Source organism: Ambystoma mexicanum, chromosome 7q (assembly GCF_040938575.1).
Source record: "Ambystoma mexicanum isolate Mex_15411 chromosome 7q, UKY_AmexF1_1, whole genome shotgun sequence".
Taxonomy (NCBI): Eukaryota; Metazoa; Chordata; class Amphibia; order Caudata; family Ambystomatidae; genus Ambystoma; species Ambystoma mexicanum.
This window is the reverse complement of record NC_090941.1, coordinates 986409413-986432079: the sequence shown is the minus strand read 5'-3', so window position 1 is coordinate 986432079 and position 22667 is coordinate 986409413.

The window sequence follows — 22667 nt, the reverse complement described above, 5'->3', positions numbered from 1 at the left end:
AGTAAAGAGTGTAAGGTTTTATTTTCCTCTTGTGCAGAAATGAGTTCTTGTCTTAACTCCTCAAGTTTAGCTCTTAGCATGCCCTGCATTAACTGTACATCACTATCAGTAGGCACAGGGGGAAGCATAGTGGCATCAGAGCTGGATCCTGCACTAGCAATCTGGATGTGCATCGATTGTACATTGTCCTCTACTGCTTGCAGGTTCTGTGATTTATAGTTTATTTTTCCAACTTGGTCTGTGTTTCCCTTAAACAAACTATTGACATTAGACCTCTTGGCATTAGGGACTACAGTATGTACCTGTGCAACGGAGTATGCGTTAGACTGAGGGTAGAAAACAGAAGTTATGCAAGAAACCCCTCCATTCTTTATGTTGGTATCATGAAACTGTTCTATCTGAGGTGAAGCACAACTGGAATCATGGGGTTCAACAACAGAGGTACTCTCGTATAATAAGTCTAACAGTGTGTTGTTTTCTGCGGCTAAGGCTTGTGCTGACATAGAATCGGGATCAAAACCAAAGATAGAACTAGGATCAGGCCATGTAGGATGTGCCATCCTATGGGAAAATACTTTGCACGTAAATGCCCATTCGTGACAAGAAGTTCATTGGAGTCAGGACTAGTGATTTGATTGTCACAGGTAAATGTAGGGGAAGCTTTCTGTACAAACTTGTTAGAGGCCTTGCTGCCTTTCTTTCTTAAACTTGCCATATTCAATGGGAATTTTGGGCTGGTCATACTGTCAGGATTAGTCAGGCGAGTACAAAGGCAGCGAATATGGCAAGGGAAATGTGCACCCAGGAACTACGACTCAGGTATGCTAGAACCCAGGAGTGCAAATAGAGTGTGACATCAAAACCAATATATGAAAAGGGATGTGGGGTAAGCACCTGACCGCGAGGAAAGTCGGCAAGCGCCTTACCCCCAATTGCTGTTACAGGTACTGACAGCGCTAAACCCACGTGGAGGGCAAGCAATGACAGGATCTGTGTACTAACACTCTTGATGGTATTACATAAGGGAACTTAAGAACTGTACTCACGAGGTCGAGATAAACCTCTTGAATGTCAGCTAGCCCACGAATCCTGTTGAAGAAACTGGGACCCCGAAAGGCTAGAACAGCAATGGAAGGAAAACTAAATACCTAAGTGGGAATAGTGTTTACAAAATAGTGAGGAAAACATAAGCATTCACACAGGAGCTAGCTACTACCGCACACCACACCTAAATCAAAGGGACAATAAATGCAGAAGTGCAGTGGAAAACATGGAATGGATCCTCTAGAAAGTAAGGATCAGGAGCAGGGAAAAACGAAATAACCTATGCAAACTTCTCCCTACCCCTACAAGGAAAAGACAGGAAACTAAACTAAGAGGAAGGCTAAGGCAAACGGGTAACAGCAGCAAAGGACAGAGTCAAAGAAATATAGAACACAGACAAACTGGGCTGCATCTAAAAGGGGAAAGCACTGAGAAATACTGCCTGCAAACAGAGGAAGACAAAAAGTGAAATCAAGGGAGCAGAAATCAATTAGCGCATGAATCTGAAATTCAGGGCGGAGGAAACAAGAAAACAGGAACAAGGAAGTAGGTACAAAGGCAAGGAACCAGGAACCAGGGACTAGTCAAAAACAGGAACACTGCAATCGATGACCAGCGCTGGACTGAAGTAAGACTGAGGCTTTTAAAGCTGCTTAACGAGCACACGCCTCGGGTGTGCTGATTGCTGCACCTGCCGCCACAGCTGTTACCTATCCTCCACCCAACCTTGTGTTGCAAGGGTGGAGGTGGAGCAGTGGGCCAGGCATTCTGGGAAGCATAGTCATTTGGTTAAAGAAGCATGCTGGCTGCCAAAAACCTGGAATGGATCCGGAAGGGAAGTAGCTGGGAAAATAGGGATTTAGCGCTCCCAAATCATCACAGCACTGGAGCATAAAGTTCGGAGGAAAAGTCCAGTAGGGAATAAACCCCAAATCATGCCCCCAAATGGTGGGAACGGGAGCGAAGGGAGCGAGTCGTGACACATGTTGCCATTATGCAGAACCCTTCAATGTAAAGCCCTGAAGACCCCTTTTGTTAAACTTTCACAACAGAACTCTATTTACTACTCATAAGTGCATAACACCTAAAAAGAGAAACATTTAAAATCTAATGTTTATGGTGATTGTTATTTAAACAAAAGGATCCAATAATGCAACTTAAGAGTCTAAAAATCATTGGAAATTCCAGTCCCAGAAAGTCTCAAGTATTGAGATGAAGACGAGTAGCAAGGAGTCAGTGTGGAGTGAATGTAATAACAAGTACAATGTGCGGTCTAGTTGTCATTTCTTCAATCATCTGCGTGGGACATTTAAACTTGAAAACCACATGCAAGTAAGGAAGCGAGAGGGGAGCTGCAGAGAGCACAGAGTAGGAAGGGAACCCAGAGGCAAAGGCAGATTCACGGTGACGAGCCATGCTGGAAGAGAAAGATGCTTGCAGGCAACGGCCTGGAGGTGAAGCATGGTGGAGGAGAGGAACTCCAGTAAAGTTATAGTGGGTGGACTAGCAGGACCGCTAGAAGCAAGAAGACATTTGCTGTGGCACCGAGGGGGACGCAGTCTTGTGGAGTGGCAATGGTTCCATCACTGAAGGAGTGAAAAACTGATGCAGGAACCAAAAGAGACTCTGCCTAGCTGGGGAAGCCTGCCCAATGAAAAAACTCTTTGCCACAGATGCACGTTACACTGGCGAGTGAACCGAAAGGAGTTGGGGGACCCAGGGACGTGCCAACAAGTTAACAAACACTTGGGGAATCAATTTCAATACCGACCAAGTAGCATTGAAGGACAAGGGCAAAATGGGTACAAATCTTCTTGTATGAGATGTCAATTTGGGGAAACTTGGAACCTGCATTGCCATGAGCCAAGAGATACTAAAAAGGAAATAAAAGGGCAAAACCTGTACAATTCTCCTTATATGAGATGTCAGTTTGGGGAAACCTGGAACAAGCATGGCCAAAAGACACTAAGAAGGAAGTTGACATACAGAACTTGACCAAACCCCTATATGTGGGATATCAAGGGGGAAGTTGGAACAAGTGTGCCTGGAGTAAACATCGTTTAAACAGTGAAGAAGTGCAACTGTGTTTGCCTTTGAAGTGAATATTGTAGAAAAGGCCTGGTGAAAGATACACATCAGGCAGTGAACTCTTTTTGGAAAGAGATACCTGGCAGGAGAGTGCACCAGGGGATCTACGTGAACCAGGGGGGGGGGGGGCAATCCTGTCAAGAGAGTACACCAGGCATGCATAAGGTAGAGAGAAGGAAACAATAAATTGAGAGATGCCTGGTAGTGGAGTATACCAGGACATCTGGAGAGTCTGTTGAAAACTACGTGGCAGGAGAGCATACCAGGAAATCATAATTTTGAACAGTTGTGTGACAGAAACACTTTATCATTTGAAGCAGTAGTTGAAATTAAAAAAGACATTTGTTTTGCTACCCGGAGAAAAGTGTTCAATAGAAAAGACATTTGCTTTGCCATATACAATTCAAACAAACTTTGCCAATCTGCGGATAGTATTTTGTGAAAGAGACATTTCATTGACTTTAACAGAACATTGTTGGAACAAAAAACTAACAACAGTTTTCCTGAAATAGTTCAGGGAAAGGGAATCATCCCCTGGACACCAGGAGTGTTTTGTTGGAATTACACATTTGGATTTGTGCACATTTTTGTTGAGTTGGAAACAAAGACATTTTCCTTGCACCTTCTGATTGTGTATGTTAGTGTGAGGATCAGATATCTTTTGGACACAAGGTCAGCTTGCCTTAGTTTTAGTTTCATAGGCAGGGACACACTTGTTAGGATAGGGACAGATAGGCCTTTAGCCAAACAACTTTTTTATTTGCATAAAAATGGCTAGTGTTGAAAACATCACAACTTTGTGTCCAACTCTCATTTCTGACCTCTCAAAATGTAAGACTCCGTCCCCTGCACACCTATTAGTATTGTAATCCAATACATGGTTTAGCTTTCTAATTCAAATGCATTTAATAGTAAGAGTTTTTAGACCTTCCGTTAACAGAAAACAATATATATATATATATATATATATATATATATATATATATATATATATATATATATATATATATATATATATATTAGTTTGTGCAAAAAAAGTTAATTTCTTCTGTGATCATACTGTTTGACATATATTCTTAATTCATCAAGCACACAATTTGTCACCAATATCCTTAATATGAAACAAATTTATTGATACATAAGAGAGGAAAACTTCACTTCTGTTACTATTGTTTTTCTCTTAATTCCATCTATATAAAAAGTATTAAAGAATATATTTTATCAATTCTCAATTCATTATGTAGTTAATTTCCTATCTTTCATGATTTGTTAATTGATAGCCACCTGCATCTGTTGTGTCACCATGTATGTTTCCTCCAATTTCAGGATGTAATTTCATCCTTCCCTTGGGATAATCTCCCTAATGATGAAAGCATACCTCTGTTCATTAAGATGTGTCAGATCCCTTTAACTAATGCTAAAAAAGGTTGTACATAAGTTCCATGTATACCTGTTTGTTGGCAATATCACCCATATATTGCTTCTTTAGGTAGGAACTAGTCCGTCAGGTCTTGCCAATATTGTAAAGTTTGCTATGTGCGTTTGTTAATGGTTTCTTCCTTCTGGAAATGCTATGTCCTAGCGCTCGCTCTCCTTTCCGTCTCAATTTCCTGTGATGGAAATATGTGTTAGAACAACTTGTCCCTTACTTCAGCGATTAGTTTTACCATAATACCTTTTGTGCCGGACTGCTCCACCTGTGTCCAAAGAGACTTACCCAGCGTCGTTCCTCATCTTTTGCTCGTAACTCTACACAGCGCCGTACTGCAGTTTCCCAAAATGGCTGCTATTTACATTGTGACTTCATCGTGCTGTAGCGCAATGATGGCACAGTGGTGCCCACCCATCATCATGTCCTTGCCACTGTAAGGTTCTTCACCCTATCTTCATTATCAGCCTATTGAGACTGGAGCTGGGACATCATTACGCTCTAGCGTGTTGACGTCTGTACATTGTATCATTTTACAAAAATTCTTTGTAGTGTAACAGTTCTAATTCATTCATTTCAATATGAATTCAGGTGTGTTTACCAAATAGCAAATTCATGCTCCCATTCAATAAACAGTTGTATGATGTCACCTGTTATTTTCAATCCTCCACATATTTCGCTCAAATACAGATCCAGCATGTTAAACATAATATATACTATTGTGGATATCGATTCTGGTTGTGTAACATGAAATGTTATTCTATACTTCAACATCATTATCATCTGTTATTTTTGATCTCGGTCAGATCAAATTGAGTCATATGTTACATGATATCTTTGCAACAAAATGTCTCCCCTGATCTGGTTCTTAAACGCTGTTCACATTCCCGTCCACTAATTCCAATTATGTATGTTCATTATGCCAAATTTACAGGTCTTCCTTCTTATCACTTTTGTATCTCATAGGGGTTAGCTGTTCTGGATGTTTCACTGTTTCTAATTTCATTAAAAAAAAAAATACCCCATCCTGAATTCCTCGTTCATCCCCTCGGGGGCCAAACTGTCTAATTTCTCGATCCAAAATACTTCTCTCTGGTCAATTTTTCTTCCAAAATTCCCTCCTCTTTTTGATTTCCTTACTACTTCTAATATTAAGACTTTCAATTGAGCTACTATGTGCCTATTTTCAGCAAAATGTCTAGCCACGGTGATTAGGCATTCTTCGCTCTGATGTTGCTCTGTTGTTCATTCCAGCGTTCCTTTGCTTTCCTTACTGTCTGTCCTACATAGAAGATTCCACAAGAACAGCTAAGTCCATAGATTACTGAGCGTGTGTCACAAGTAGCAAAGCCCTTCAGTTTAATTTTGGAACCATTCTGTGGGTGGCTCACATAACTGCTTTTCATGACGGCATTGCAGTTGTTGTAATTCAAACAGGTAAATGTGCATGTCTTCTTCTTCCTGAGTGTTTGTTGTGTACCCGCTTTAGGTCTTTCTGCCCTCACTAGTTGATCTCTGAAGTTCGTCTTCTTTTGTAAGCTATGATGGGAGGTTTTGGAAAGAGTGTCTGTAGTTGTGGATCCAGTTCAATTAATCTCCAGTTTTTCTTGACCAATCTCGTGATGTGGTGACTCTGGCTGGAGTACCTGAGTGCGTACAGAAATGGTACTTCTTTCAACTTGGTTCTTGGAGTTGATAAAGCTGGTACACTAAACAGGAAGAATGTATCTAAAGCTGATTCTATCACTTCCCCTGCATATCCTCTCCTGCTGTACTTCTCCATTTTTAGATTCTCATCTATCAAAGTTTCTTCTTCTAATACGATGCGTTTCAGTCGTAAGAATTGATCGTATGGAAAGTTATCTTTTAGGTGTTGGGGTGGTGGCTGAGATAATGTAGTGATCATTAACATCTGTTGCTTGGTGGAATATGTTTGTTATTAAAGTATTCCCTCTCAGTTCTAATTCTACGTCCAAAAAGCGTAATTTTGGTGTCCCCACTTCCATCATAAACTTAATGCGGTCATGTATTGAGTTTAGGAATTCCAAAAATACATCCAATTGCACTCAGTCTCCTCTCCAGATGACAAAAATGTCATCAAAAAAAGAAAAGGATATCTCTTCCAAAATATGATTTTTGTTTGCCAATGGACATCTGCTGTTATTGTAATTAGTTATACAACCTAGTGTCAGGGTTGTTTTTCTCCCCTGCACCCTACTACATTCTTAAAATTGAATTACAGTGGTGACAAACAACAAAGATGTGCATCTAGACATACAAACATCCAGCGCCCTCACAGTGTAAGGCCAACTAATAAATGTCACAGTAAAACTTAAAATGATGCTCACGTTGCTAAATACATTATCAAAAGTGCATGACTTCTAAGGGCAGTTAACTAACACCATTCTATAGCCACGGATTGTATAATGCAGGTTAAGCCAGTTGAATCTATAAACTGGATTCTATCCTTCAATTCACTAAATAGAAGATAGAAGCAGGTCCACATATCTTGGCCGGGGAACTCCAAGTAGTAGCAGAGGATTTTATATGTGCTTTGCCCAGACTTAGAGAGGAGAAGTTCAGTGTTTTCCCATGGTATAGGGAATAGTTGGAAGATAACCTACAAAACATACAGCATGATCTTTAGTGTCTACCCAAGATGTGGAAAGAAAGATATGGGTAAAAAAGGCTGCCAAAAAATTGACGCTGGATTAAATCAGAATTTACAAAAAATTTAAGAATTCCAATTTTAGGCTCAGAATACAGATTGTCGCTGCTCTGGTAAATGCTTTAAAATAGCGGCATCTGTTACAAAATCCTTTACAGCTATGTGGTTCAGGTATTCCTCCCAACTCTGCTGTCCTACATCGAGCCTGCTCACCAGGTAGTTCACAAACAGTGTGTCATGTTCGTTCTGTCCAGGAGCTTGCTTTGCAGGCTAAGGTCAGACCCATCTACCTACAGCCAATCCTGATTTGTGGGTGTCAGTGTCTTAATCTCCAGTTCTGATATTTTTAAATCTGCTGGGACATCTGTTTCCCATCTGTTTCTCATTGACCTCCCATTAGTTTAAAGAATTAACAGTGCAAAAGTCAATCCTGGTCTGTAATATGGGTATCCTCTCCAAAACCGTAATCTAATTTCCTCTCAGAACTGAGCCAGCCCACAGAAAACCCCAGAAAACCCACCATCAAACTGAAACCTGCCTGGAGGTCTTTGTCTCAAAGACTTCCCATTGGTTTAAAAAGAACAGTGCAAATGTCAATTATGATGATGTAAGAGTCCAATCTTCGGAGCCTAGCAGGTAACGGGCTCAGCGAGGGCATGATACAGTGTCAATCTGGCTCAAGATGTAAGCCTTTTAGTACAAAGGGACCGAGGAATGACAAATGCAGCACCGGCGGGATCCCTCTGGTTCGATGGCAGCAAATGACATGCAATAGCAGTTAGAATGGCTTGATGTGGCAGAACAGTGATCTGATTTAGACCTCCAGATACGTTGAGACCCATTCCAGGGGTTCTAGGACAGGATGAGTTGTTTCAGGTCTGCTCTCCTGCCTTGGGAGACTCTGGTGCAGAGTGACAGGTAATTGTCCACAGCAAGTCAACCCCAATGTGCCCTGGCAGTTGGTAGGGGCAGATCTCTCCTGCGCTTTGGGATTCTCGTTCTTCACCTCGGTAGTTGAGGGATTTAGAAAGTACAACTCTATTAAAAGAGGCCCAAAGGAATCCTTCTCAGGTGTTTGTTCCTGAGTGAATCAGAGGAGTGGGAGACCCGTTCTTTTAAATGCAAAAGCCCATGGATGTGTCAAGGTAATGTCTGGGGCCGGCAGAGTTGTGCCAAGGGTCAGCAGACTCCCAGCTCACGTAAGGCCCTAACTCCCTCTGTGGTCCCAACAAGTCGAGGTCCACACAAGGAGCAAGGAGTTTCTGTGGTTTATTAGACAAACACACAGGTGTCATATGCTGCACAACCCAGGCACATCTCGCCACAGACTGGCTCGCAGGCCAGTTTTGTGTCCTCGTGAAGCAATAACTATAAACACCTGGCGGACTTCCCCTCAAACCTATCGGGGCCCGGGATTGGCCCGCTGGCTGGAAGGTCCAGTATAGGTCCCTATAGGAACAATTACCATTGGACAGGTCTTTGTCAGGTGGTATACTTGGATCATCCCCGAAAATTGCTAAACTAAAAGTGATATAGTGAGAAAGCTTGGCGATTGGTTGCCCCCTTTTCGTCCATTGGTGCTGCTGCTTGCAGTTCCATAATTTGACTTTCCGCTAAATGATTGTACCCTTCCTTCATTAAAATGTGCCTCACCTTTCCCTTCTCTTTTTGTTTTTCTGGTATGTCCCACATCTCTCTGAAATATGATATATGTTTTGCATGGAAATCTGCTGCCTCATTCCCCTTTGATATTGTGTCCTCCTCGTTGGTGTGTGCCTGACACTTCACCAATGCCAATTCTGCTGGGTACACGATTGATTCTGTTACTCACCACACCAAGATTCGGAGGACTGAAGTGGTGGAAATCTCAGATCAACCAGTCTCGACCTCAGCTACCCTGATAAATAAATTGGTTGGAATAGCAGAGCAGATACACAGCCTAAAAGAACAATGCAAAGGACAATAAGGAACTAACTACTGAGTTAACGAATCCCCTTGAACCCCTAGGGAATGCACAACTGACCTGGAAGGAGATGGTTGAAGAGCCAAGAGGGAAATCCAGTTCCAGGGACACAACGACAGGAGAAAATAATAAACAGGAAGGTTAGTTAGGGAGGAAACACCCGAACGGCACGAGGGACGCACTAGATACGGGTTGGTGCAGGTAACTGGAAAGCGTCCTGAACTGCACTTGCAATGTAAAAATACAAATCCAGCACAATGTTCAAGGAGGATAATTTCTTCACAGCGGGAGTAGACAGTCTTTATCCAAGAAGCAAATCACAGGAAGTTATGACAATGAAAATACACTTACTGAAAGCAAGTAGTATCAGACGATGATTGTTTTAATGTAGCCCTTGTGGAAGGAACCAGCAAGCTACAAAGCATAGGAGAACGACTTCTAACAGCCGTCGACAATCCAGGAAACGTTCTGAGTCATAACAGCATGTAGAACCAAAATCAGCTGTGCAATCCGTGAACAGTCCAAAGTGGAAAGCAAGGTCGAAAACCAGGAATTCTAAGCTGGAAGTTTTGAAGAAGGAATTAGCTCGAAGGCTAAACACGTAAGAGTATGTGTAAACTACAATTAGCAGCACCGAGCCCCAAGCGGAACCGGATTAAGAAGGCAAAGGGCGGGGCATCGGTGTACCCGTAGTGCGTAATGCGCGTGTCAGCAGATGCGGTCGATACTGATACCGACGTCCATACAGTCTCCATGGAAACTGATAACGCTGCCACAGCGATGTCTTTCCCCGGACGGTGTAAGCCGGTGTGACTGCCGAGGGAGGCTGGCGAGAACTGAGCTGTCGGAGCGTAACAGCATCCGCCCCCAAAGACACCCGGCAACCCCCAGGAGGCATGGAATTCTCCAAGGAGATCAGGACAATGCAAATTATCAAGGGGTTCCCAAGTCCGATCCTCGGGACCAAAACCTTTCCAGTCAACCAAGTAGAAAGCAGTACCCCTAGTTTTTCGACAATCCAGAATACTTGATACCTCATACTCCTCCTCTTCATCCACCAAAACAGGAGGTGGTCGAGCCAATAAACGTGTGGAAGGAGGACAGGGTTTCAATAAGGAAACATGGAAGACAGGATGGATACGCCATGACTTCGGCAAAGCCAACTTCACAGCGAAAGGATTGATCATAGAGATGATAGGAAAAGGACCCATGAATCTTGGCAACAAAGATCTTTTACCTGCCATTCGCAGGTTCCGTGAAGACAACCAGACCTTCATACCGACCCGATAGTCAGGGCCAGGCACACAGCGAGCATCTGCAGTCCTTTTGGCATGCTCTTGGGCCCGGAGTAAATGGCAACAGATGTCCCGATGCAACTGGTCCAGATCACGAACACAATCCGAAGCAGCTGGATTTGTTGTAGGCAAAGATGGATCGAGAGGCAAAGACCGTGGATGAGACCCATAAAGAGCAAAAAATGGTGACACTCCTGTGGCTGAATGCATAGAGTTATTATAAGCAAATTCTGCTTGGGCTAACGCAGTAAACCAAGATTGTTGAAATTGAAGGCACAAACAACGTAAATACTGTTCTATGGTAGCGTTTGCCCTTTCAGTTTGGCCGTCCATCTGAGGATGATATGACGAGGAGTATCTGTCATCGATGCCGAAAGAATCGGTGAGTGCCCTCCAGAAACGAGATGTGAACTGCGTTCCTCGATCAGACACGATGATGGATGGTAATCCAAAAAACCTGAAAACATTAGCCATAAACAATCTGGCCAACTGAGGAGCAGAAGGCAAACCTGCACAGGGCACAAAAATGGCGTATTTGGTGAAATAGTCAATCAAAACCCAAATGGTATCATATCCACTCACTTCAGGTAGATCGACTATGAAATCCATTGAGACCATGTGCCTAGGTTTGTAAGGGACCGGTAATGGACGTAATAGTCCTACAGGTTTAGATCTGGAAGTTTTGCATTGTGCACATATTGCAAAAGAGGAAACATAATCTTTGATGTCCCTAGACATGTTAGGCCACCAAGCCCAGCGACGTAAGGCCTCTACTGTCTTCTTGTGACCGGGATGTGCCGCAATAACAGAATCATGGGACTACTCTAAGGCCAAGGTACGAGCATGACCCGGTGGTATGAAGATTTGTCCTTGTATGTAAGGGAGACCCTGAACCATGTCTAGGTTTAGATCAGCGACTTCCGTAGGATGGGAAGAAACCCATTTCTCAATGACGGAGCATAGAGTGGGTTGCACAGCACACGCACAAATAACCTTATTAGGTAGCCACGGAAGAGGTTCTGTCTTTGACGGCCGCTCCTCAACATGAAGGCGAGACAGAGCATCAGCAGACACCTGAGCTCTGGCAGGATGATAAGTAATAATAAAATCGTACTGCGAAAAGAACCGATGCCAACGGGCCTGCCTGGCAGTCAGGCATTTCATGGTCTTAAAAGCGAGTAAAGTCCTGTGATCAGAAAAAACTGTGACAGGATGACGAACCCCTAATAAATGATGCCTCCACTCGGAAAAGGCGTCACGGATGGCCAAGAGTTCACATTCAGTGATGGAATAGTTCTTTTCATAGGTTGAAAGTTTACGAGAAAAGAAAGCAGTAGGATGTATTTCACCAGTAAGAGGACACTTCTGCGATAGAACCCCGCCAATAGCAAAACCAGAGGCGTCAGCTTCCACAGAGAATGGTAACTCCGGATCGGGATGTTTTAGAACAGGAGCTGATGTGAAGGCCATTTTAGTTGTTCAAATGAATCTAGAGGCGTCTTAGACCAGACAAATGGAACCTTAGCGCTGGTGAAGGAAGTGAGAGGTGCAGAAAGCCTTGAAAACCCATGTATGAAACGCTGATAAAAATTGGCAAATCCCAAAAATGATTGGAGTGATTTCACTGTTTTCGGGCTAGGCCATTTCAAAATAGCCTTCACTTTGGATTTCCTCATGCGAACTCCCTGATTGGTCAAATCATATCCCAAGAATTCAACCTCCGGGGTATGAAAAATACATTTCTCAATTTTCACATATAAGTGATTTTCTCGCAAACGCTGAAGTACAGTTCTGACATGTTGGATATGTTCTGGAAGTGTCCTGTAATAAATCAGAATGTCATCTAAATAGACAACGACATACTGATCTAATATATCATGAAAAAGGTCATTCATAAAACCCTGAAAGGTGGCTGGAGCATTGCAGAGACCACACGGCATCACAAGGTATTCATAGAGACCATAGCGTGTCTTGAATGCGGTTTTCCACTCATCTCCAGCTCTCATGCGTACCAAATTGTACGCTCCTCGGAGATCCAGTTTCTTAAAAACTTGTGAGGAACCCAATTGGTTGAGAAGGACCGAAATTAACGGGAGTGGATATTGATTTTTAATGGTCACAGCATTCAATGCACGATAATCTATGCATGGACCAAGATCACCTTCTTTTTTGGGAACAAAAAAAAAGTGGAGATGCCGCTGGCGTTTTGGATGGACGGATGAAACCCATCGCAAGTGCTTTGTCGATGTACTCCTTTAACACTTGGTCTTCTTTGAGCGTTAGCGAATACACCGTGCCGGTAGGTGTCTTAACCCCTGGTATCAGATCTATTGGGCAATCATAGATCCGGTGAGGTGGAAGAGTTTCTGCCATACCCTTGTCAAAAACATCCGAGTAATCCATATATTCAGGCGGAACTGAAGGTATCGGAGTGGCAGAGATAGCTCCTATATGCAAAGAGGAGACAAGTGCTTGAGTTGGTCTATTCTGATTGATAGTATGCAAGGAAGTGCATGACGTATTGCATACAGATGATGGAAACTGCACCAGTTGGGAAGACCAATCGATGGCGGGATTGTGGTATTGAAGCCACGGAATGCCCAAAATGACTTTGTAAGCTGGCGCCTTGATAACGTCACAGGATATCTCCTCGGTATGACCTTCTTTAGTAGACATGAGCAACGGTACTGTCTGGTGAGTAACCATTCCTGAAATCAAGGTAGATCCATCGACAGCATTCACCATTTCAGGTTGTCTTTTGGGTATTAAGGGAACCCTAGATACAGATGCAAAAGACTGGTCAATATAATTACCTGTGGCTCCGGAATCAATAATGGCATTTGCCTCAAATGTTTCTTCATGGGATACCGAAAAGGTAACAGGAAGATGAACCAATTGGAATTGGCCAAGTTTACAAGAGCCCTTGTTTGAATCTCCTGACGTAGGGACTCCTTTTACTGTCGGGATTTGGCGTTTCCCGCCTTCTTTTTGGGCTTTTTGGGACACTCAGGCAACAAATGATCGGCTGCTCTACAATACATACAAAGATTGTGGGACCGGCGGTGTTCACGTTGAGCCGGAGTTAGCGCGCTTCTCACCGCGCCGATCTGCATAGGCTCAGGGGTTGGTAGTTGTGCAGGGGTATCAGAAGGTACCGACATGAATTGAGGCGACCTCTTTTCCCCACGACGTTCAGCCTTTCGAGCATCTATTTGGTGGACTAAGTCGAGGAGCTCAGAAAAAGCAGTAGGAACCACAGGAACCGTGGATAGTATGTCTTTCAGTTCCTCAGAAAGGCCCTGATAAAATACAGCAGCTTTTTTCTCTTCTGGCCAGTCCGTCTCCGCTGCCAATTGATTGAATTTTGCTAAATAAACCAATAGAGAGTTGTTCCCCTGTCTATGTTTAAGGAGCTCAAGATCTGTGGCTTGGGTGGTGTATCTAGTGTCAAACACCTTGCTCATCATTGAAAGAAGAGCGTCACAATTATATAATACATGGCTGATGGATTCAAGCAATGGATTAGCCCATGCTGCTGCCGTACCCCCTAAATGGGATAAGACAAAGGCTGCCTTAGTGGTGGAGGTAGGAAAGGACGTAGGACGGCATAAAAAATGCAATTTACACTGATTTATAAACGTCCTATACTGTTTCGGATCGCCTAGAAAGCGTTCTGGAGGGGCCAAAGGAAACTGAGTAGTAAGCATCACGGGAGCTCGTTCTTAATTAGGTACAGGAAAGCCAGATCCTGAAGCCATAGCTCCAGCTCCAACTTGGGATACTGGTGAGGTTACTAGAGACTGGATTGCATCCATGCGTTGACGCAAAGCCTCCTGAGCTGTGGTTAATTCAGAACGTAACTCAGTGACCATTTGCACTATTTGCGCTAATGCGTCGGTTGTCTCTGTAGGCATCTCAAAGGCTGCTAATTCTGTTACTCACCACACCAAGATTCGGAGGACTGAAGTGGTGGAACTCTCAGATCAACCAGTCTCGACCTCAGCTACCCTGATAAATAAATTGGTTGGAATAGCAGAGCAGATACAGAGCCTAAAAGAACAATGCAAAGGACAATAAGGAACTAACTACTGAGTTAACGAATCCCCTTGAACCCCTAGGGAATGCACAACTGACCTGGAAGGAGATGGTTGAGGAGCCAAGAGGGAAATCCAGTTCCAAGGACACAACGACAGGAGAAAATAATAAACAGGAAGGTTAGTTAGGAAGGAAACACCCAAACGGCACTAGGGACGCACTAGATACGGGTTGGTGCAGGTAACTGGAAAGCGTCCTGAACTGCACTTGCAATGTAAAAATACAAATCCAGCACAATGTCCAAGGAGGGTAATTTCTTCACAGCAGGAGTAGACAGTCTTTATCCAAGAAGTAAATCACAGGAAGTTATGACAATGAAAATACACTTACTGAAAGCAAGCAGTATCAGACGATGATTGTTGTAATGTAGCCCTTGTGGAAGGAACCAAAAAGCTACAAAGCATAGGAGAACGACTTCTAACAGCCGTCGACAATCCAGGAAACGTTCCGAGTCGTAACAGCGTGTAGAACCAAAATCAGCTGGGCAATCCGTGAACAGTCCAAAGTGGAAAGCAAGGTCGAAAACCAGGAATTCTAAGCTGGAAGGTTTAAAGAAGGAATTAGCTTGAAGGCTAAACACGTAAGAGCACGTGTAGACTACAGTTAGCAGCACCGAGCCCCGAGCGGAACCGGATTAAGAAGGCAAAGGACGGGGCATCGGTGTACGCGTAGTGCGTAATGCGCGTGTCAGCTGACGCGGTCGATACTGATGCCGACGTCCATACAGTCTCCATGGAAACCGATAACGCTGCCACAGCTATGTCTTTCCCCGGACGGTGTAAGCCGGTGTGACTGCCGAGGGAGGCTGGCGAGAACCGAGCTGTCAGAGCGTAACACGCTATCAGTTCTCCCAAGAGGAGCGCATGTTGTACAGGGGTCCTGTCCACTTTCCTAAACCCCTGTCTTAACCACCTCGGCAACCCTGAGTGTACTGTTGATGGCCCTGAGTGCCAGTATGAGAGCCACTAATTCTGCTGCTTGTGCTGAGTAATGTGAGGGGAGCCGAACGCTTCTCACCACTTCCCTTGACCAGTCTTCTCTCAATCTTACCACTGCTGTGCCTGTCCTGCATATACCATCCACTTGGTCAATCATTGATGATCCATCAATGTACAGTACTTCTCCCCCCTCAAGTGCGTCTTTCTCCACCTTTCGTGTTGCTGTGTATATTTCAATAGCCTGTGTGCAATCCTGAACACATTCCCTTTCCTCGTGTTCTTCTGTCAGAAACTGTCCTGGGTTTACATTCTTACATCATACTATTTTTAACTCCGGTTGTGACAGTATAATCTCATATCCTGTCACTCTCTGGTCAGTGTATTTTTTGGTTTATGCAGTATTGCAAATAGGGCGTGCTCCACATAAAGGGTTGTCGAGCATCCCATGGTTATTGGTGATGCCTTTTCTACGGCGAATGTTGGAGCAGCCAAATGTTGTTCGCACGGAAAATACCCAAGCATCGCTGCATCCATTTGGCCGCTGTAGTACGCTATTGGTTTGTGACCCATGCTTGTTTTTTGTGTCAGTACTGCTTTCATGACCCGACCATCAGAGTGGGAGAACAGGAAAAACTCCTTTTTGTAATCTGGTGTCCCTAATACGAGAGCTGTGGAAATTGCTTGTTTGAGCTCGCTGAATCCTTCCGTCATTTCCTTTGTCCAACACAACTGTTTGTTTTTCTTCTGCTCCTCCTTTAGTGCAGCGAGGAAGGGACAAATATAAGTGCTGTAATCAACCACCCATGCTCTGGATAGTCCTAGAAATAGCTGCAGTTTGGCTGAGGCATGGAGAGTATTGATTGCGTCCTGCTAGGCGCTATGCGCGTACCGTTCTGCGAGATCACCTGACCGAGGTACAGCACCTTCCTCTGACAGTATTTTAGTTTGGCTTTGTCCACCTTATATCCCTTTTCCGCCAGCACGGTGAGAATGTGTATCGAGTCTTCCCAGCTCTTCTCCTCAGTGACACTGCAGATGAATGTCTTCTACATACTGCAGCACTGTACCTTTCGTTTGGACATTGGCCAAGTCCATCTGTATTATTCTATTGAAAATGGAGGGTGATTCACAGTATCCTTGTGGCAACCTTGTGTGCTTCCACTTCTGGTTGCGGTACATGAAAATCGTTAAGTCCTGTGAGTCTGGGTGCAAGGGTATTCAGAAAAACACGTTCTTGAGGTCTATAACTGTGAAAACTGTGGTTTCAACAGGGATTCTGCATATAATAGTGGCAGGGTTGGCTGCTACTGGGTATTCGGCCTCTGCAATACTGTTAAGGGGCCTCAAATCTTGTATGAAATGCCATGACCCCCTATTTGCCTTGCAAACGGGGTACACCACAGTGTTGCATGGAGACTCTGATGGTACCAGAATACCTCTGTCTATAAGGGCACTGTATGTCTGATAAATGCCTTCATCTGCTTCCTTAGACAATGGGTACTGCCGAGCCCTGGGCAGGATTGCTCCTGGCTTCTGTTTTATTTGCACTCCTCCTATGCTTTTTATGCACCCAACATCATACGGGCTGGTAGTCCATAGCGACTCGGGTACCTTTGCTAGGTCCTCTTCACAGAATGAAGGTGGAGCCTCTATGGCCATTGCCATTTATTTTATTTATGTATTTATTTATTCCATTTGTAAAGCACCTAAGCCCTCGGGTATCAGGGTTAGGCGCCACCTCCTTGTATGTCATGCGTATCCAAATGTACATGCTAATACCTAGCATCATTTCACTTTTCCTCTTTGCTTGCGTGAACAACTCCTCGTCTGTCACTTGTGTTAGATGGCACCCTTCTCCCAGTGCTATTAGTAGCTGTCATGCCCTGTTGTAGTGGCTGCTGCATGTACAAAACATGTGCATGTGTGGTTATTGGCATCGTCTGTTGCTGTACCTGGGGTATTGGGTTGGGTTGTGGTACGTAGTGTAGTGGCCCTGTCTGTTGGGCGTCCGGCACATAATACCCACCCTAGTTCGTTGGCCCTGCTCTCCCCATCCTGGCTGCATCCCCCTGCTGCGGCAGGCGCGTGAGATATGTCTGAGTTGGCCACAGTTCAACATTGCTGAGGTTCCCGCGCTAGCCACGGGTACCCCATTCCTCCTTCCCCCTGTCCCTGTGGGTAGCCCCTGAACCCACCACCACCTGGGCGTCCTCTCTGGAATCCTCCATGCCCCCGATAGTTGCCTGGGTACCCACCTATTCCCATGTATCCTCCTCCCTGTTGGGGCATGAATTGATGTGCTGTGTGGTACTGTTGAGGCTGCAATATTGTTACTTGCTGGTGTGAGGCTGGGATGGTTATGAGTGTACCTTCCAGGACGTACTTGGATAATTTCTTTTGCACTAGCTTTGCTTCATCTGCCTTCCTATCCTCGGTCTTCTGCTTCATCTTATCTTGCCATAGCCTACAGTGGTGTACTATTTTGAGCTGTATTTCTGACCACACTTTGGCCTCCACCCCAACAATTTCTTTAGTCTCTGGGCTTGCTCTAGTAACCCTTGTATCAGAATGTGATAAGATTGCTATCGTTTTATCCCATGGCTCTTGAGTTTCGAGGTGCCAGCGTTCCTGAATCTCTTGAATATAGCTAACGGGATCCTCATCGTCACGCATTTTGCGTGACGTGATTGCACCTATGTCTGATGTGCTGGGATATCGCGTCCATAACGCTTGCCATACTGCATGTCTACAATTTGCGAATAATGTCCCGGCGTGTGCTGTTTTGTGTATGGTCACCCCTGGGAATCCTGCCCTTTTCCAGATATCGTCTGCAGCATCACCCAATATGGAAACTAATGAAACCTTGACATCCCCCACCGCCGGTCTATGCCCCGCCGTCAGCTTCTCCATTTTGTATATACAGTTCCCTGCCCCCCCACTTAGGGAAGGTAATCTTAGCTTAATGTTCTCCTTGTCTGCTTGTTTCAACAGTACATACTGTGGCCTACACCCATCCCTCTCCAGTAAGGGCATCTGTGAATATGCGGCCTTCTCTTCTGGGGTACACATATACTGTCGCATCTGAATAGGCCCCCTCTCATCTAGAGCCGCTACGTCTATGACCATCTCCTGTATTGCATGCGGTAGGCGTGGTGTGTCTCACGCCCCAATGAACCCACCTCGTGAGCATGCGTGTCCCATTGTCTGTGTTAGTGTCATCCCATCCAGTCTACGCTTGGGTGGATCCCGGAGCCGGCTTGTGAAAGGTGTCTGTGGGGCTGCTCCTCTCTCAATTGTCTCCTGTGTGGTGCTGTCTGCGCTTCTTCCCCTGTCCCTCTCATCTTGTGTTTACGCTTCCATGACATCCCTGTACCCATTTGTGTTATGTAGAGTTTGCTAGGCCCTCCCCTTCCTTCAGCAATTGGGTTATCAGCTCTGCTGTCATCTTCCTCTTCGCTACAAAACCGATCCGAGAACGTCAGTTTGCACACGTGTGGGTAACTCACGGTTACCGTCTCAAGACCAATGTTTGTTAACCCGCATGCATCTTCCTCCTTCCTTATTCCCGTATGATCTATCGCGCCACTTACTGAGGGCGCCTTGGACGCGCTCATGCCGCCCACTGTGGCTCCATGCGAAGCCTGACCGTCTGGTCATTTCTCTTGCCGTTCCTCATCGCACCTATTTCTGTCCAACTCTTCCTGTATCGCCTCTCAAACCCTTTTGAGTGCCGGCTCTTACTTGTTCCCCTCATTGCGTTCGCTACTTATTCTCACCAACCTCAGCTCCTTCAACTTCCCTTCTTCATACTTGAGTGTCTGTTGTAATAATATCTTTTCTTATCTTTTCCTCCACAAAGCCATCTCTCTTTCTGTATCTACCCTTTTCTGTTTCCTCATCTCCTTTTCCACCTCCTCCATCTCTGCAATCTGCTTCATTCTCTCCGCCTCCCTACTGACTTCCTCTTCCCGTTCCCTGTGTGTGTGAGTTGACCGTCCCTGCCATTCCCGCTCCTTGAGCTCCAGCTCCTTACTTATCATTTCCTCCGGTTCTCTCCTTTCCTTTTCTACCTTTTCCTCCGCATCCTCCCTCTGCTGGTCTTACCACGTGTGTCCCTTTCCCCCTACACCCCTATCTCAGCTCCAACCCCTCTATCGCCCGTGCAGCACCTTCTGCCTCCCCTGTTGTAACCCACTGTAATAGCAGCACCTGTGCCGCCACCCATTAATCTGGGCTTATCCCTGTGAACTCTGTTTTTGTGCGCCGCAGACCTTCTTCATGGAAGCCCGTGCTAGTGGCCTCCTCCCCTGTTTCGCCCATTGGGATGCCCACCGGGCGTGAACCTTTGGAGCGAATGGGGGTGGTTTGTATGTGGAGTTGGAATATCCCTCTGCCGCTTTTAGTTCTCGAGGCTCCCTTACCTCATCTAGGTCCAGTAACGGGTATAAGCACTGCTCCTCCTCCTCCTCTAAGTTTTTGGAAGTGATACTGGGCGGTGCTGGAGGTGGCGTTCATGAATCCGCATCCTCCTCCCTTAGCCCCCGCAGGCTCATCATCCACGGTCGGTCCACCTGAAACATACGCCATAACTCATATATTTCCATTTGGTTTGCTAACTTCTTCCACTTGTATGTGTTTTGTATGTGCATCAGTACTGATTGCAGTGCATCTGGGGGAGAAACTGCTGTTAGGCGGCCATGGTCAAATTACTTTCCCTTCGGGACCTTTGGACCATTGCACACTATACTTTATGATTTTGTCCCTATAAAGGGGCAGAGTGAGACACATGTGCTAAATAGGGGTTACCACCATTCCCGAACCACCATACTTTTCCTCCCCTTCCCTACTGTCTCCCTGTGCATGACGATACCTGTCCGTATTTTACCTGACTTCTAGTTGAGGGTATCGACACTCCGCTGTTACGTCAGGAAGGAAAATTCACAGGTTATACAGTGCAATGTACAGTGTTCTTTCTTTTCTCCTTTATGAGCCTCTGTGGCTCTGTACCTTGCGCATAGCTCTCAACCGTTTGTGTCGCAAAGGCGGGTGAAATCATCTGATTTTGTTTTTGGCGGGTGAGACGTCCATTGGAATGAATGGGCGTGCAGGAGGCTTGACGGGTGAGTCAGCCCTTTACAAGGCGGGTGACACCCGCCAAAAGCGTGTGAGTTGAGAGCTATGCCTTGCGCGGCGTACTCTTGTACCACGCTGCCTTTGCCCGGACTACCGTTGTCTGGTGCACTACCTTAATCGTGCGCAGGCACCATCCGCGCCCTGCTGCTCAGTCACCTGTCTACCAATCCGAGGAATACCAGCTTGCTAATCCTCCACCAATCCACAATGCAGGGTCCTATGCAATAACCTATGGTTGACATGACCAAATACTGTTCAGATGAGAGGAAAAAAACACTACGCGCGCTGACAGAACAACAATACATTATTTCAATCCCACCCAAAAAAAAACTATAGCGTGTCTTCCCACCTCACAGGAGTGGAGTATCTGTTTTTCAACCTCTTAAGCTTTGCGTGATTGAACTGCACCCGCTGCGTCACCTAATGGATGGTAAGCTTCTCACCGGGAAGACAACTATGTTGCAAGTCGCTGTCCAGTCCTGGGGCCGCTGCTCGCTCTCAGCCTCTGAGTCTTGGCTTAATCATAGCTTTGCCGGGTCATGTGGCCTGAGAACACTCTTGCAGGCTCAATTTGACTCGAATTAGTGTGTATTTTACAGGGAACAATTTCTGCTGCCGCCGATGCTACCTAGGCTCAGGATATGGAATGTCGCTTTGCAACATGATGTCCTTGGTAGTCTGTGGCTTACACCGTTGGTATTTCTGTTAGCGCAGCACCTTACAGGTTGGGATTTCTCTGTGATCGCTGCGGCCTACTGTTTCCTCCTGAGGCCTGTTCTGGCTTCCAGTATGGAGTCAGCATAATGTCCATGTTTTAGTATGAGCTTTACGGTCGGTCAGGTCCATTGGGTGCTGCTGTTCTTCCATCAGGTTAGTTGCGTAGAATCATCAGCAAGCGTACACAAGCTCTTCTTGCTTCTTGACTTTCTGCGGTGCTATAGCGAGCCTAATGATAAAATAACAATGTGCTACTATGTAGTTGTCACAGTCCTCTATCTAACAAACTGTACATATTCTTCATGTAGATTGGTGTGTGTGTATCTGTGAGATGCTCCAATTGCGCATCTGCTTCATGTCTAACGGGACTATGTCATCAGGATGTCTCTAATGACCTGCATCATACCAGCCTTGAATACCGTGCCTTTAGTCGAGTCGATCCATGCGGCTTTCTCCAACTCGGTCTTGTGTCTCTTCGTCCATTCTTGGCAGGGTTTGTGTTACTGTGGGAAAATATGGCTGACTGTCGGTAGTTGTCCCTGATTGGAGCAGTAGGGACGGGCATGATTTCGTATGACCGGCGGCCGTGTTGTTGTTAGTGTTTCTTCCCCTTGGTGGGTCTCCGAGACTGGAGAGTCGACTCAGGTTTTTCCTCTTCAAATGATTGGACTAAATCGAGCCTGCTTTAACGGTCCAATTCCTGCTCTTGGAACCAGTGGACTTTGCCATCTGACATCACACCCACATTGCTTTGTGCTGCAGGAAATGGTGGGCACAGGAAGGTACGATAGAGGCAGGAAGAATCAAGATGGTGGAGCCTTCCTCCAACTATAAAGAACTTCCTTTGTCTACATTAAACACACCCCCTTCCATTCTCAATAGAATTAATGGCCTTTAGATATGCAACATCCAGGTGTGAGGTCAAGTCTTTTGTGAATGGGTGTGCCATTTGATTCCTGTACCCAGGCCAGCTTCATGTGGTGCGTCTGTCTCTCTGGGGAGGATGTTAGACACCCTTACAAAAGGAGCAAAGAGAGGCAATCCTCAAGGCTACAGTACTGCCAGCAGTGGCAATGGCAACATTGTCTGGGAGAATACACATAATCCCTTCACAGCTGAGCTGTGATCACAAGGTTGATGCATGTGTGATGTACTATTGATTTGGGTCTAATAACTATGAGAAATATCATTCACCTCTATAACTCAGGTATGGCTTATATTTAGAGATTATTCTGCCGCTACAACAGTAGTCTCATAAGTATGGGTTTTGGCACAGGGGTGCATGTCGCAAATGCAG